Source organism: Pongo abelii, chromosome 14 (genome assembly GCF_028885655.2).
Source record: "Pongo abelii isolate AG06213 chromosome 14, NHGRI_mPonAbe1-v2.0_pri, whole genome shotgun sequence".
In the NCBI taxonomy this organism is placed as follows: domain Eukaryota; kingdom Metazoa; phylum Chordata; class Mammalia; order Primates; family Hominidae; genus Pongo; species Pongo abelii.
The window spans coordinates 2,247,875-2,261,421 of NC_071999.2; the positions used below are offsets into that span (position 1 = coordinate 2,247,875).

The 13,547-nt window shown below is 38.8% G+C and overlaps 1 pseudogene; it reads right to left on the minus strand.

Annotated features, from left to right (window-relative positions):
* Positions 1–10,861: 10,861 nt before the first annotated feature.
* LOC129053729 (C-terminal-binding protein 2-like) lies at positions 10,862–13,125 on the minus strand (annotated as a pseudogene).
* Positions 13,126–13,547: the final 422 nt, after the last annotated feature.

Consider the following 13,547-nt stretch of genomic DNA (forward strand, 5'->3'; position numbering starts at 1 on the left):
ACTGTCCCTCTCCCCAGTCCAGCAAACTCATTTCTGCATAAACCTTCCTGCATAAACCTCCTGGGTATCTGCCCTTTTTTATCTGCACCCTCTGCTGAGATTATTTTGTCTTCACCCATCCGAAACCCATCCATACTTCTAGTGCATTACTGGGGTAATGATCTCATCCACCCAGCCTGATATTTAAACTTACCTTCCTGCCCCCACCCTCTCTCCACCCTGAACAAGCTTTTACTAGGTTGTTGTTAAGTTTTGGGGTTCAGAGAATCTGACTAGTGTGAGTTTCCCTAAGTGAAGATAATGCCTTAATAATTTTCACTTTAATTGCTCTTTGTGCAGTGTTTTGCACATATTTTAACACAATAAATCCTCCCCGGGTAAATGCATACATATTTGCAATGTCATATTTCACTCCCTTAGAGTTTGGCTCTTTTCCCATACAACCATCCAGAGTCCTGTCTAACCGGAGTGAAAATGCTTGTTGTTGTCACCTAACATGGCTGAGAATTCCCCGTATGTATGGGACAGCTGGCTCCTTCTCAGGATCTCCCTCTTTCTGTCTGGCATCCCTGCTAAGAACGGAAAGAAATGCTGTCTATGCCAACTCCCTAGGACAAGTATCGGTTTCATCCAGACAAGTTTTCAGAATGAGGGAACAAGATGCATACAAGTATTTTATTCTCACTTTTTAGCCCTGGGGTTTATTAAGAAGGTGAAATTATGCAGAAGAATAAATTAGTTTAGCTGAAAAAACAAAAAAAAATAGGTAACTGAGAAATTGAGAATGCAATAAAAATAGAAAATGTTCAGGAATTCCATGTTATTGGTGCATAGAAATGCCACAGATTTTTGTACATTGGTTTTGTGTCCTAAAACTTTACTTGCTTATCCATTCCAGGAGCCTTTTCAAGTTTTCTCCAAAAGGAGTTTTGGAGAGGCTTTAGCATTCGCTACGTAGAGACTCATATTGCAAATACAGAGAGAGAAATCAACTTTTTTTTCTATTTGGATGCCTTTTTTTCTATTATCTGATTGCTCGGCTAGGACTTTTAAATCTAATTAAATTGTGTTTGAGCGATTTTTGTACATTTTAATATGTCTGTAATTAATTTTATATCTGAATAATGTCCCCTTATAAAGGAACACGGAGCTGTTTTATTTAGTTGTTTTATTATTGATGCACATTTGATTTGTTTTCGGTTTGGAAAAGTATCAAATAATGCTGCTTCGAGCACTTTTCTGCATTGCAAACTATGCTGGCATTTCTATTATACGTAATAGTGGAGTTGCTGGGTCCTAGAGTGTGGTTAAGTACATCATATAAGTTAGGAGGTACTACCCAAAAGGTTTTGAATATGGTTATAACAGTTTACACACAAAACGGTATAAGAAACTTCCAGTTGCTTGACATCATCACTAGTACTTAATTTTATCAGTTTTCAAAAATGTTAACTATTGCATAGTGGTATTAAATTGTATTTGTAGTATGCATTGCTCTGATGCATAAGGATGTGGATATGTTTATCTACTTGTTGGCCCTTCGGTTCTGTATGTGGAACTCCTAGTCACATGTTTGCCAATTTTGTTCAATGAATTGCATCTTTGTTTATTAATTGATTGTATTTAGTTAAATAATCTAGATATAAGGCTTTTGCCACATAAATATATGGCAAATGTAGACTTTCACTTTGTTCTTTCTTTTCTACTCTCCTGAAGGTTTAATTTCTATGAAGAGAAGGTTTTAATTCTAATAAGATCCAATTTATAATATTTTTGTCTTGATGGTTAATGCACTTTGTGTCTTAAGAAATCTTGGTCTGTGCCAAGGTCACGAACACATTTATCTATGTCATCTACTAGAAATATTGTTTTCAACTTTCACCTTAAAATTTAAAATCCACTTATCATTGAAATTTGTTAATTTCAATGTAAGATAGGAGTATTTCTTTCTCACATAAATAACCAGTTGACCCAAGGCTATTTACCGAGAAGACTGTCTTCTCTCCACTGCTCTTCTGTGCCTCTTTTGTAGTATACAAAATATCCAATTGTGTGGGTCTGAGTTGGACTCTCGAGTTTTTCCAGTTTTCTTTGTGCCTATTTTGGCAATACTAACATACATAGCTTTTATTACTATAGCTTTAATCTAAGTCTGAATATATGCCATTGTAAGCTCATAAACTTTGTTATTCTTCAGGACAGTTTTTACAGTTCTCTGATTTTTATATGTATTTAAATTTTTTAAATTGATTAGACAGCTTCCACAAGATTTTTGCCAAAATATTGTATTGTGAAAATACAAATCTATAAATCAATTTGGAGAGAAGGTACATAGAATCAACTCAAAACAAAACACTAATAACCTCCAAACCAAACTTAAGGAGAACACCAGAATAAGAAAAGAAGTTCCAAAATTGGAATAAATATTTGCAACTCATGAAATTACAAAGGGGCTCACACATACACTGTACAAAGATGTCTATCTTCTTTTTTTTGTTTGTTTTAACAGAGTCTCTCTCTGTCACCCAGTCTGTAGTGCAGTGGTGCAATCTCAGCTCACTGCAATCTCCATCTCCCAAGTTTCAGCAATTCTTCTACCTCAGCCTCCTGAGTAGCTGGGAGTACAGGCATGGGCCACCACGTCTGGCTAATATTTTTTTTTTTTTTTGTATTTTTAGTGGAGACGGACTTTCACCATGCTGGCCAGGTTGGTCTTGAAATCCTGACCTCAAATGATCCACCTGCCTCTGCCTCTCGAAATGCTGCATTTAAAGGTCTGAGGAACCACAGCCGACCTGTAAAGACGTCTTAAAAATTAGTTAAAACAAAACAGAAGAGGAGAAAAAAGAAATATCTACGCAGTTAAAAAGAAAAAGAAAAAAAGGCAAAAGATATTATTTTACAGGTCTAGTACCCTGTGCCCGTTGCTGTAATGGGGGTGGACATGGGCTTCACATGACATGAAATGCATCAAACAGTTGCTGGTTGAACGTGATAAATTCTTGTGGGACCAGCCTCAAGAGCAGAGCCCGTGGTGCATTGTTTCATCCCCTAGTCCTACATAAAAAAAACCTGGCTGCACCGTGCTCTATGCTTACCTGCATTGGCCATTTCCAGAGCCCTGAGCACCTATGGACACCTAAGTCTTCCCAAACTCACCCCATCCCAATATTCTATCTGGTATTGAACATGACAACATGTCATCACTGAACATGTGCTTATACAGTTTTGTGTTTAACTCCTTATTTTACAACAGGAAGACTGAGGCCCAAAAAAGCCAAAGACTGGTCCAGATCGCAGAAATTGGGCAGAACACAGAGTATTATGGAGGGAGCCAACTTCCTAGGCTTTGCATACACCCCACCCGTCAGATTTGCTTTGGAAATGAGCGCCCCTAAGTCCTGGCAAACCCTGTGCTCTACTTTCTACCAGGGCATTCTACTATTCCACTTCTCACATAGGTGTGCAGGCATGCACACACAAACACCACACACACACAAGCTTCTAAAGTGGAGATCATGGAGGTGAGGTTAGGGAAGAGGAAACCAGAGAAGTGACAAAAGGGGAAGAAATAGTACAGACAGCTTTGCCATGAGGCAGAGGCATCCTTTCCCCATCTACATTTCCAGGAGCTGACAGCATGGGCTGAAGGATCCTCCAGGTTCCCTGGGTTCTGCCGGGCTTGGGAACTTCCCCAACTGTTTCAAGAGGACAGGACTGGGGTTGTGACTGCCACCTCTGTGGGCACCTGGAACTAAAATGAGCTACGCCCTCCCCCCACCACCCCGTGTGATATAAAGAGAGGCTACGGGAAAGAAAGAATCCGTTTTTTCCCTCATAAATAGGGGTACTTGAAGGGAAAAATATCAAGGATTCCAGATAGTCATAAGTGTCTCCTCGCCTCGGCGTTTCATTGGTAACTCACTGCGCTTTGAGACTCTAAGAAGAGGCTTTTCCATTCCTAGAGGTCCTTCAGAGAAGAGAGAGGCCTAGAGACTTGGGCAGATGAGGACTTGGAATAAAGCAGAATGTGGCAATTCACTGGGCTCTGGATTGTGGGGCCCAGAAAAAAAATACCAGTTTTTGGGGTGTCCTTGACGTCCTCATTCGGAAGTGGAAGAAAATAGTGTCTCTGAATGCTGTTAAAATGTTTAATGAGTGCACAGCACACCCAAAGAGGCTGAGGAAAATAGGAATCAAGGGAGGCTTCCGAAGTCACTTTTATGGCCCTTGGAGCCTTCAAATACTGCTCGTTTTTCCCAGGGGTCTCTGAAGAGCCACTGCCTTGAGAATCCCCCAATGCAGGTACCTGTTTTGTGATGCTTCAGTCTGGGAATACAGTGCCAGTGGAGGCCTCTAGGTGGCGGCAGACCCCGTGTTTCTTATGCCCGCTGGGCTTTACTGAAGCAGCTGGAGCCAGGGGGAGAGTCACTCTGAGGTCCTGCACCTCCTGTTGTCATTCTTGATCTCCACATTATTGGGTGGCCAAAAGCAGGAAGAAGGGCTTTGTGATTTTCCATGTTATTTTACTCAGCGACTCTTTCCCTAGCACCCACCCTGTGGCAGCTACCTTGGTAGGTTCACCACGTGATACCAAAAATGATTATGTTATCCCTGCCTCTCTGCGGGGAGCCCACAGTCTAAGGACTGCAGGACAAAAACACTGAAGCAAGTACATGCAAAATAAAAGAGCATTATATACTGGAAATAAAGTAGAATGCTGGGAGGGAGGGCTGGGCAGAGGTTGCCTGGAGGGGACATGAATGCTTTGCTGAGGTGACATTAGGTTGTGACCAGAATGGCAACAGAGAGACAGTCCTGTGGAAAGTGTGTCAGGAAAAAGCCACTCTTTGTGAAGAGACTCACAGGCACAGGTGAGTTCAGCAGAGGAGGTGAGGAAGGGACCAGTGTGGCTGCAGGCAGCCTGAGAAAGAAAGGAACAGAGTGGAGGGAAGATCCTGGGGCCTGAAAGAGGAGGTTAGTCATTTGCTCCTCTCTGACAACATGGCCCTGAATTTTAGCACATTTTGACAACAAATACTATCTCACAATTTCTGTGAACCAGAATCTTGACATAGCTTAGTTTGGTTTCTCTGCCTCAAGGTCTCTTATTTGGCTGGAGCTCTGATTTCAACTGAAGCTGGATTTTGGGGAATATCAGCCTCCACTCTGCCTCATGGAAATTGGCACGATACAGCGTGAACTGAGAGCCCGAGTTCCTTCCTCTCCATTGGTCTGGGCATCTCCTCAGTTCTCTATCATTTGGGTCTGTACCTAGAGCATCTTAGGACACTGGAGATCGCTTCCTCCTCTTGAGGTTTACAATAGAGAGATGAAAAATGAAAGAGATAGGCAGACATGTGCACAGAAAAAGAGAGAAAGGGAGACAGAGAGATTGAGAGACGAAGCACAAGACAGAGCAAGTAGGAGAAAAATATTTTTTTAAAAAATGTAACTTTGGAAGTTGCAACAGACTATGTGATTTCCTCCCCCATTCACATTCCAGAACCTCAATGCCCAGTGTGATGGCCTTAAGAGTTCAGAGGTAATTAGGTCCTAAGAATGAGGCCCTCATGATAGAGATTACTGGCTTTGTAAAAGAAACTGCAGATGGCTGTCTCTCCCTCTCTCTGCTAAATGAGAATACAACCTGAAGTCCACCATGTGTATTCTCACCCCTGTCTCCCATGCAGTAACACTATCAGTTTCTTCATCTGTCCTTTCTACTTTCTTTAAAAGAGGATGCTGATTGCAGACAACACGTGACAGATGCATTTCAAATCACAAAGGAGTTTCTTGAGATATACGTGATTTTAGTTTTAAGTAGAATTTCCTGAAGAGTTTTAGTTACAATACCATGTTCAAGAGGATGGTGGTTAAACTCATAGTAAACACTTGGCAAAACATAGTTTATGGGGCAGCGATCTCCTAGAAACACTTCATAGGGGTTTATATAGGAAATGTGAAATATCATAGGTTTAATCCTGGCACAGAAACAAAACCGAGTGCACTGCCCTTGAACAGCTGACCAGTCCCCAGCACAGGTCCATATCAAGAAACGGAGAAGAAAGAATCCATTTAACCCCAGAAAGGTCTTCATTTGCCCAAATTGAAAACCAAATTTCACTCAGGAAAGTAATGTTGGGTTTAGTTAAATATAAGTCGGTCATATGTTTTCTAAATTGAATTATATATGTGTTTGTTTGTCTCTATAAATATGTCCCCAACTTTGCTCATGGCTCATCTTCTGTATTTTTTTGGCTGATTTTCAATGGTTTTCTTATATTGTATGGATGAATAGCCATTGAAATAGTCTTAATTTCACCATGTGTTTAATTATAAATCTATACATCCTTTGTGTGAGAGAAAATCTTTTGTGAACCAAATTTAATTTTTGGAAAGCTTTATAACTCCATATTTTTTCTTTTAAAAATTGTAATTGTGGTAAAAACTCATAATGTAAAATTTACCTTCTTAGTTCTTTTTAAGTGTATATTTCATTAGTGTTAAGTACATTCACATAGTTATGCAAAAGACCCGTAGAACTTTTATGTCTTGCAAAACTAAAATTAAATGCCTTTTAAGACAATTGCCCATTTTACTATCTCTTCAGCCCTTGACAAACGCCATTCTAACTTTTTTTCCTATGAGTTTGTCTACTTAAGGTACCTGATTAGAAACGGAATCATACACTGTCACTTTGTTGCTGGCTTATTTCAATTAACATGATATTCTCAATAATTATCATATAATGTGTCTTTTTAAAGACTGAATAATATTCCACTTTGCGTATGTGCCACTTGTTATTAAACTTTTCATTGGTCAAGGAACATCTCGGTTGTTTCTGCCTTTTGGCTTGTGTTAATAATGCTACAATAAATTTGGATGTGCAAATATCTCTCCCGGATCATGTGTTGTATATTTTAAATATATAGCTAGAAGGGGGTTTGCTGGATTATATAATAATCTCATTTTAATTTTTTTGAAGAGCTTTCATACTATTTTAAAAATCAGTTTGAGATGATAGATTATTGTGATTTTGCTTTGCATTTTTCTAGAAGAGTGAAGTCGAGTATCCTTTTAAATGCCTAGTCATTTCTATATCTTCTTTGGACAAAGTCATTTCAAACATTTACCATTCTAAATCAAGTTATTAACTTTTTTTGTTGTTGAGTTATAGGAGTTTATATATTTTGAAATTTACCATCTACCAAATATGTGAATAGAAAATATTTTTACTCTTTTCTGTTGTATGTATGTATGCACGTATATAACCCTATAGAAGACAGGGTCTTGCTATGTTTTCACGGCCACTCTCAAACTTTTGGCCTCAAGTGATCGTTCTGCCTTGGCCTCCTAAAGATCTAGAATTATAGGCATGAGCCACCATGCCCAGGTTTCACCCACTTATGAAGTGACATTTGTAAGTCACTAAATGTTTTCTTTGATGTGTAAATTACTTGAAGCTTAATGTACTCCCTTTTTTTGTTCTTTTCTTGTTTCTTATGAATTTGATGTCATACTTAAGCACAGTTTTAAGACTTATGTCATAAGCATTTCCCCTATGTTTACTTCTAAGAATTTTTTAGTTTTTATGTTTAAGTATTGAATCCATTAAAAAGAAACTTTTCTTTTTGTATATGATACAAAGGAAGCTTTCAACTTTATTTTTTTCTCTGTAAATATGCAATTTTGAAAATTCTTTGTTAAAGAGATTTTTATTTTTCTTTTGTGTGGTCATGGAAAGTTTATGGAGGACTATTTTATCACATATGCAACGGTTTGTTTCTGGGATCTCTATTCTGTTTCATCACCTATGTATCTGTTTTTGTGGCAATACCATATTGTTTTTATTTTTGTAACTTTGTATCATGATTTTAAATCAGAAAATGTAGTAACTCTTTGTCCTTTTTAAAGAGTGTTTGGCTAGTCACAGTTCCTAAACAACTTTTAGAATTATGCACAAAAGTTCTGCAAAAAAATATACCATTGGGATTTTGATGAAAATTACATTACATTTTTATATCATCATGAGTAGTACTGATAACCTCTTTTTTTTTTTTTTGAGATGGAGTTTTAGTGAGTCACTCAGGCTGAAGGGCAATGGTGTGAGCTGTGCTCACTGCAGGCTCCACTTCCCAGGTTCAAGCAATTCTCCAGTCTCAGCCACCAGAGTAGCTGGGATTGCAGTCATGCACCATCACTTATAGCTAACTTTTGTATTTTTGGTAGAGATAGGGTTTTGCCATGTTGGCCGGGCTAGACTCAAACTTCTGATCTCAAGTGATCCACCCACTTTGCCCTCCCAAAGTCCTGGGATTACAGGTATGAGTCACGCACCGGCCCTGACATCTTAATATTAAATCACCTCACACTTCAGCAAGACTATATGTAAGATTTTGAGTAATTTCCTCTTATTTACTTATTTGCCAATTTTCTTGCTTTTGATTTCTAGTTTATTTACATTATATGACTTCAGTTTTCTTAAATTTAATAAGACATGTATCCTAACAGAATGTACCATGTGTGATTGAGAATGTTGCATATTTTGCTGCTTTTGATTGCAGAGTTCTGTAAATGCTGGTTAGGTCTATAATGTTCAGGTTTGGCTTTCTTCCTGATATTACATCTGACTATTCTAGTCATTATTGAAAGTGGAGTCTTGAAGTCCACAATTGTTGTGTTGCTGTATATTTCTTGCTTGACTTCTGTCAATATTTGTTTTACATATTTGAAAGACGAGAATCAGTTGAACCTGGAAGGACGAGGTTGTAATGAGCCTATCGCAAGATCGTGCCACTGCCCTCCATCCTGGGAGATAGAAACTCTGTCTCCAAAAAAAAAGGAGAGATGTCAGTGTTATCTATAGTAATATAAAAATTTAATGTATTTCTTGTGAAAATCCCAATGGTATATGTTTGCAGGTTTTTCAAATTATATTTATATGATTTATAAATTATTGTTATAGATTCATTTCAAGTTAACACATCTCACCGTTACATAATACCAATCTGTCTCGTTAACACTTTTGACTTAAGATATATTTTGTTTAATATAATTATGACCATGACGCTCCAATTGTAGCTACTTTTTGTATAATATATATTTTATTTATACTGTTACTTTCAAGTTATTTGCGTCCTTAGAGCTAAAGTTACTCCTGTAGAGAGCACATTGCTAGATCTTCTTTGTTCTTAATCCATTAAATTATTTATTCATTTTCTTTAAGGTATTTAATTTTTATATTTGAAGCAATTACTGCAGTTAATGAAGTTACTATTATTATTTGTAATTGTCTTCTGTGTTTCTTGTAGATGTGTTATTTATCATTTTTTTCTCTTACTGCTTTATTTTTGTTTGTTGATTTTGTAGTGACGTGATTCAATTTCTTTCTCGTTTGCTTTTGTATACATTCTATAGGTTTTTTGGTAATCATCTTGAGAAATAAAGACTATATAAATCATCTTAAAGTTATGACAATATATAACAACTATATTTCAACTGAATGCAAAGTTGTACCTTTTCATACCCCCCTGTGTTATTAATATCACATATTATCTTTTCTTATTATCTATGAACACACATTTATGCAGATTTGTGCTACATTTTTTAAACTCCATGGTAATATTTTGAAAGTTTTGTGCACCATCATTATGATAGTAGAGATTTCTATACCTGTTTATATATTTATCTTTAATAGAGAGTTTTCTATTTTCATGTGCTTTTATGATGCTGGGCAGCATCATTTCATTTTCGGATGTGATAGACTTTCTTTAACATTTCCTTTAGGACTGTTCTAGTGGTTAGTAACACACTCAGCTTTTATTTATTTTGGAAAGGCTTTTTTTTTTTTATTCCTGAAGTGAAATTATTCCAGTTGAAGGATTTTGTTTGGCAGTATTTCTTCTTGTTTAATTATCTTGTCATCTGGGGATTTCTCAGCTACTTTTTAAAAATAACCTCTTTATTACTTTTCTCCTATATTGTTTTTCTTAGACTCCTTTTATAAATACAATGGTCCACTTGATGGTGTGCAGTACATCCCATATTTTTTCTCTATTGTGTTTAAAATATTTGTTTTCATGGCTCAATATTTACAACTACAATGTCATCAATTGTGTGATTTTTTCTGCTTTATTAGTCTGCTTTTGTGACTGTTGATTGAAATTTTAATATAGTTATTGTGTTCCTCAGATTCAGAATTTTTGTTGGTTTCTAAAAATATTTTTATTGATATCTCATTTTCTTTATGTATCACTTCTAATATTATTTTGTTGTCTATGTTCTGTTTGTGTTCTTTAAGCAGTTTTTTTCTAATTACATTTTATTGAAAACTGCACTGAATGCTAAATGTCCATCTTTACAATAAACATCTACAGTAATGGTAACTCGCACTAAAACAAAGCATACTTCTGATAGGCATTATTTTTCTGTTTGGGACAATTTTAAAGTTTTTCTTTTGTCACAAAAACAGGAATGTACCTAATGAATGGCTCAAAACAGGCCATATTTTTAAACAAAGAGGCAATGATTCACAAAAGACTATGAATAGAACATGTAACTAATTGATGTAAATCTAATAGGATTTTTTAAAATCAGTCACATCCATTACATCTGAAATGTTCTTGTATAAAATACGTGAAGAAAATAAGATTTTATCAGTGTCTTAAAAAGTGGGTTTGTTCATAGACAATCTGATAAGTTACCATTAAAATTGTTTCCTGTGACATAAGGAAATGCAATATTATTTTTCTTGAACCCTTTTAGTGCAAGACTTCCCACTCAATAAAATAGCAGAGCATCTGAAACTGAGAAAATATATTTGATTACAAAGAGCTTGTGAAATTTAATACTGCTTTATTTTTTATTTTTATTTTTTGCATTATCGGAGGCTTTTACATACATGCTCAGTATGCAGTTCAGATGTGAGAGACGTTTCTCTGTACAGGAGCCGGCACTGTCTTCAATCCTATGCGTGCAGATGTCTAACACAAGCAAACAGTTTACTCCACATTTTCTAGTAATGTGATCTTCCTATTAGCAAAAAGCAGTAACCAGTCCCTGTAGACTGAAGGGACTCAAGTCACAAGATGTGGATTTCCTCCTCATGGTTTTTATTTTGATGTTTGAATTCTTGATGCAACATTCTGAGCAGGGTGTTCCAGTCCTGCTCTGCCCAAGGGACTGATAAAGGAAAAAGTTCTATTTATTCTTTGTGATTTGACTCACAGATGAAAAACTTAACACACAATAACGGAAGTTGATGGTTAATAAATCACACCCTATTCTTTCAGAGCATCCGTAAGCAGACGACATCTTCAGTTTTCTAACTCTTGTAGTTTTAACACTGCAACATCAATGATGTATATGTCCAGAATCAGCTAAAAAGAGCGTCAGATTCTTTTTCTGTTAGTTCATCTATTTTTCACTGTCTTTGTTCCCAAGTGTATCAGAATGATTAACCTCCGGCATTCTCTAATATTTCTCGTTGGGATGCTCTCGATTGTCCCCGTGATTGTGGGCTGGTTGGGAGAGGGCGTTTGGGAAGTATGTGCCACTGTCGGGAGGTTGTGAGTCACCGGGATGCATCCAGGGATGATCCCTTCATTGGATGCAGGAAGTCCTCCTGGAGCCATGCCCACGATGACTGGATGAATTGCTTGCTGGTCTATTACTGACCAAAGCACAAATGTGACAAAGAATTGCTTGTTCACACAGTTTCTTAAGCTTCCTGGGATGAGACCTGTGATGGCTCAGAGGATCTCGGTGGCAGCTGCCTCCTTCATCTCCAGTGAGGCCTGCTCGCTGTAGCAGGCAGTGTGAGGAGTGCAGATGAGATTCGGGACATCTTCAATGGACCCTGAGCCAAGCTAAAGGTCTACGACTCATTCACGTCGAGGGCTGCCCCTCGTATCTTGCCCTCCTTGAGGGCCTGTGCTAAGGCTTTCTCATCCACCAGGCCACCACGGGCTGTGTTCACAAGGAATGCTCCCTGCCTCATCTGCTTTCTGGTAAAGTCATTGATGAGGTGGTGTTTATGTTCGCTGAGACTGCAGTGCAAGGAGACGCAGTCGCTCTGATACAGCAAATCCTGCTGTGTGTAGACCCTCTGCACGCCCAGGGACTGCTCGATTCCATCCTGCAAGTAGGGGTAATAAAATATGACGCTGAATCCAAAGGCAGTGGCTGGAACTGCAAAAACCTACTGAGTGCGACCGTAGCCGATGAGGCCCAGCGTCTCCCCAAGAACAGGGGCCACTCCCGAGGCCACCTCGCAGATCTGCTCCACGCTCTGAACCCGCTTGCCTTCCCACAGTGCCTGTTCCAGCCATGTGTTCCTCTGGTGCCTATTGAGGATGTGGCAGATGGTGGAGTCGGCTGTCTCTTCCACGGCTGCAGATGGGATGTTGCACACAGAAATTCCGAGCTCGCCAGCAGCCTTGAGGTTCACTTTGTCGTAGCCGCTGCCCACCCGCACGATCACTCTCAGGTCCCTGAAATTTGCCAGGTCCTCCCTGGTGGGGGTTATGGTGTTGTATATCATGGCGCCCACGACTCTGTTTAGAACCTTCTAGTGGATCTCCTGCGTGGACTGCACGTCACAGAAGGCCACGGTGGCCAGGTCCTTCAGGATGGGCATGTCCACAATGCAGTCGCGGCCGTCCAGCAGCGCCACCACAGGGCGGGGGTACAGGGGGCCTTTCATGATCTGGAGGCGAATTCCTACACAAATTCTGTCCAATCGCTCTCTCTTAAGTTTGCGCTTATCCACAAATGTCATTCTTTAGGGAACTTTGCAATTCTCAGATCAAAAGGCAAAGCAGTCCTCTAAGAACTTAGGGGAACTCGGAGGCGTCTGCGTGCATGACACCACTATGAATCCAATATAAATTTGTTCAGAAAATCTATAGTTCACACGATGGGCTGTCCATCTTTGTAAGGGAATACAGGTTCATTGGTTCAAAGCAATTTAAGGTGATGAAACCTGTTTGCTTGCAACTCAGCCACCATCACACAATCAATCAAAGAATCTCACCACGACCCCAGGTCTGGAGCTCCTGGAGTCCGCGAACGCTGGAAATAGAGGCGGTTTCGGCCCGGTGCAGCCTGGTCCTTGCTCCTGCTCTGAGCCTGGGGCCACCAATGTGTCCGGCATGGTCTCCAGGCTCCTCCTTTCCCGGTGCCCCGCGTACCGGAGGGGTGCCGGTCTCATTAAGTGGCTTTGATAATTATTTTGATTTTTAAACTATATAATGCAAAACCAAAAACAACAACTACAAAAGAATAAACCTACAGATTTTGACCTTTCAAGATCAACAAAGATTTTTAAAGGTCAATATTTGTAGGTTTATTTTATTTCTTTAATTGGGACATGTTTTCTCTGTTTTCTGCCTTCTCCGTATGCCCTGCAATCTTTTGATGAGATTCAGAAATTTATAAAACAACTGTGTAACGTAGTATGTAAAAAGTTTCTTACTACAAGATAATACAGCAGTCAGTGAGGCTGAATATTCTGGTGCTTCATTAACAGGGTCTTCGATGTGTCT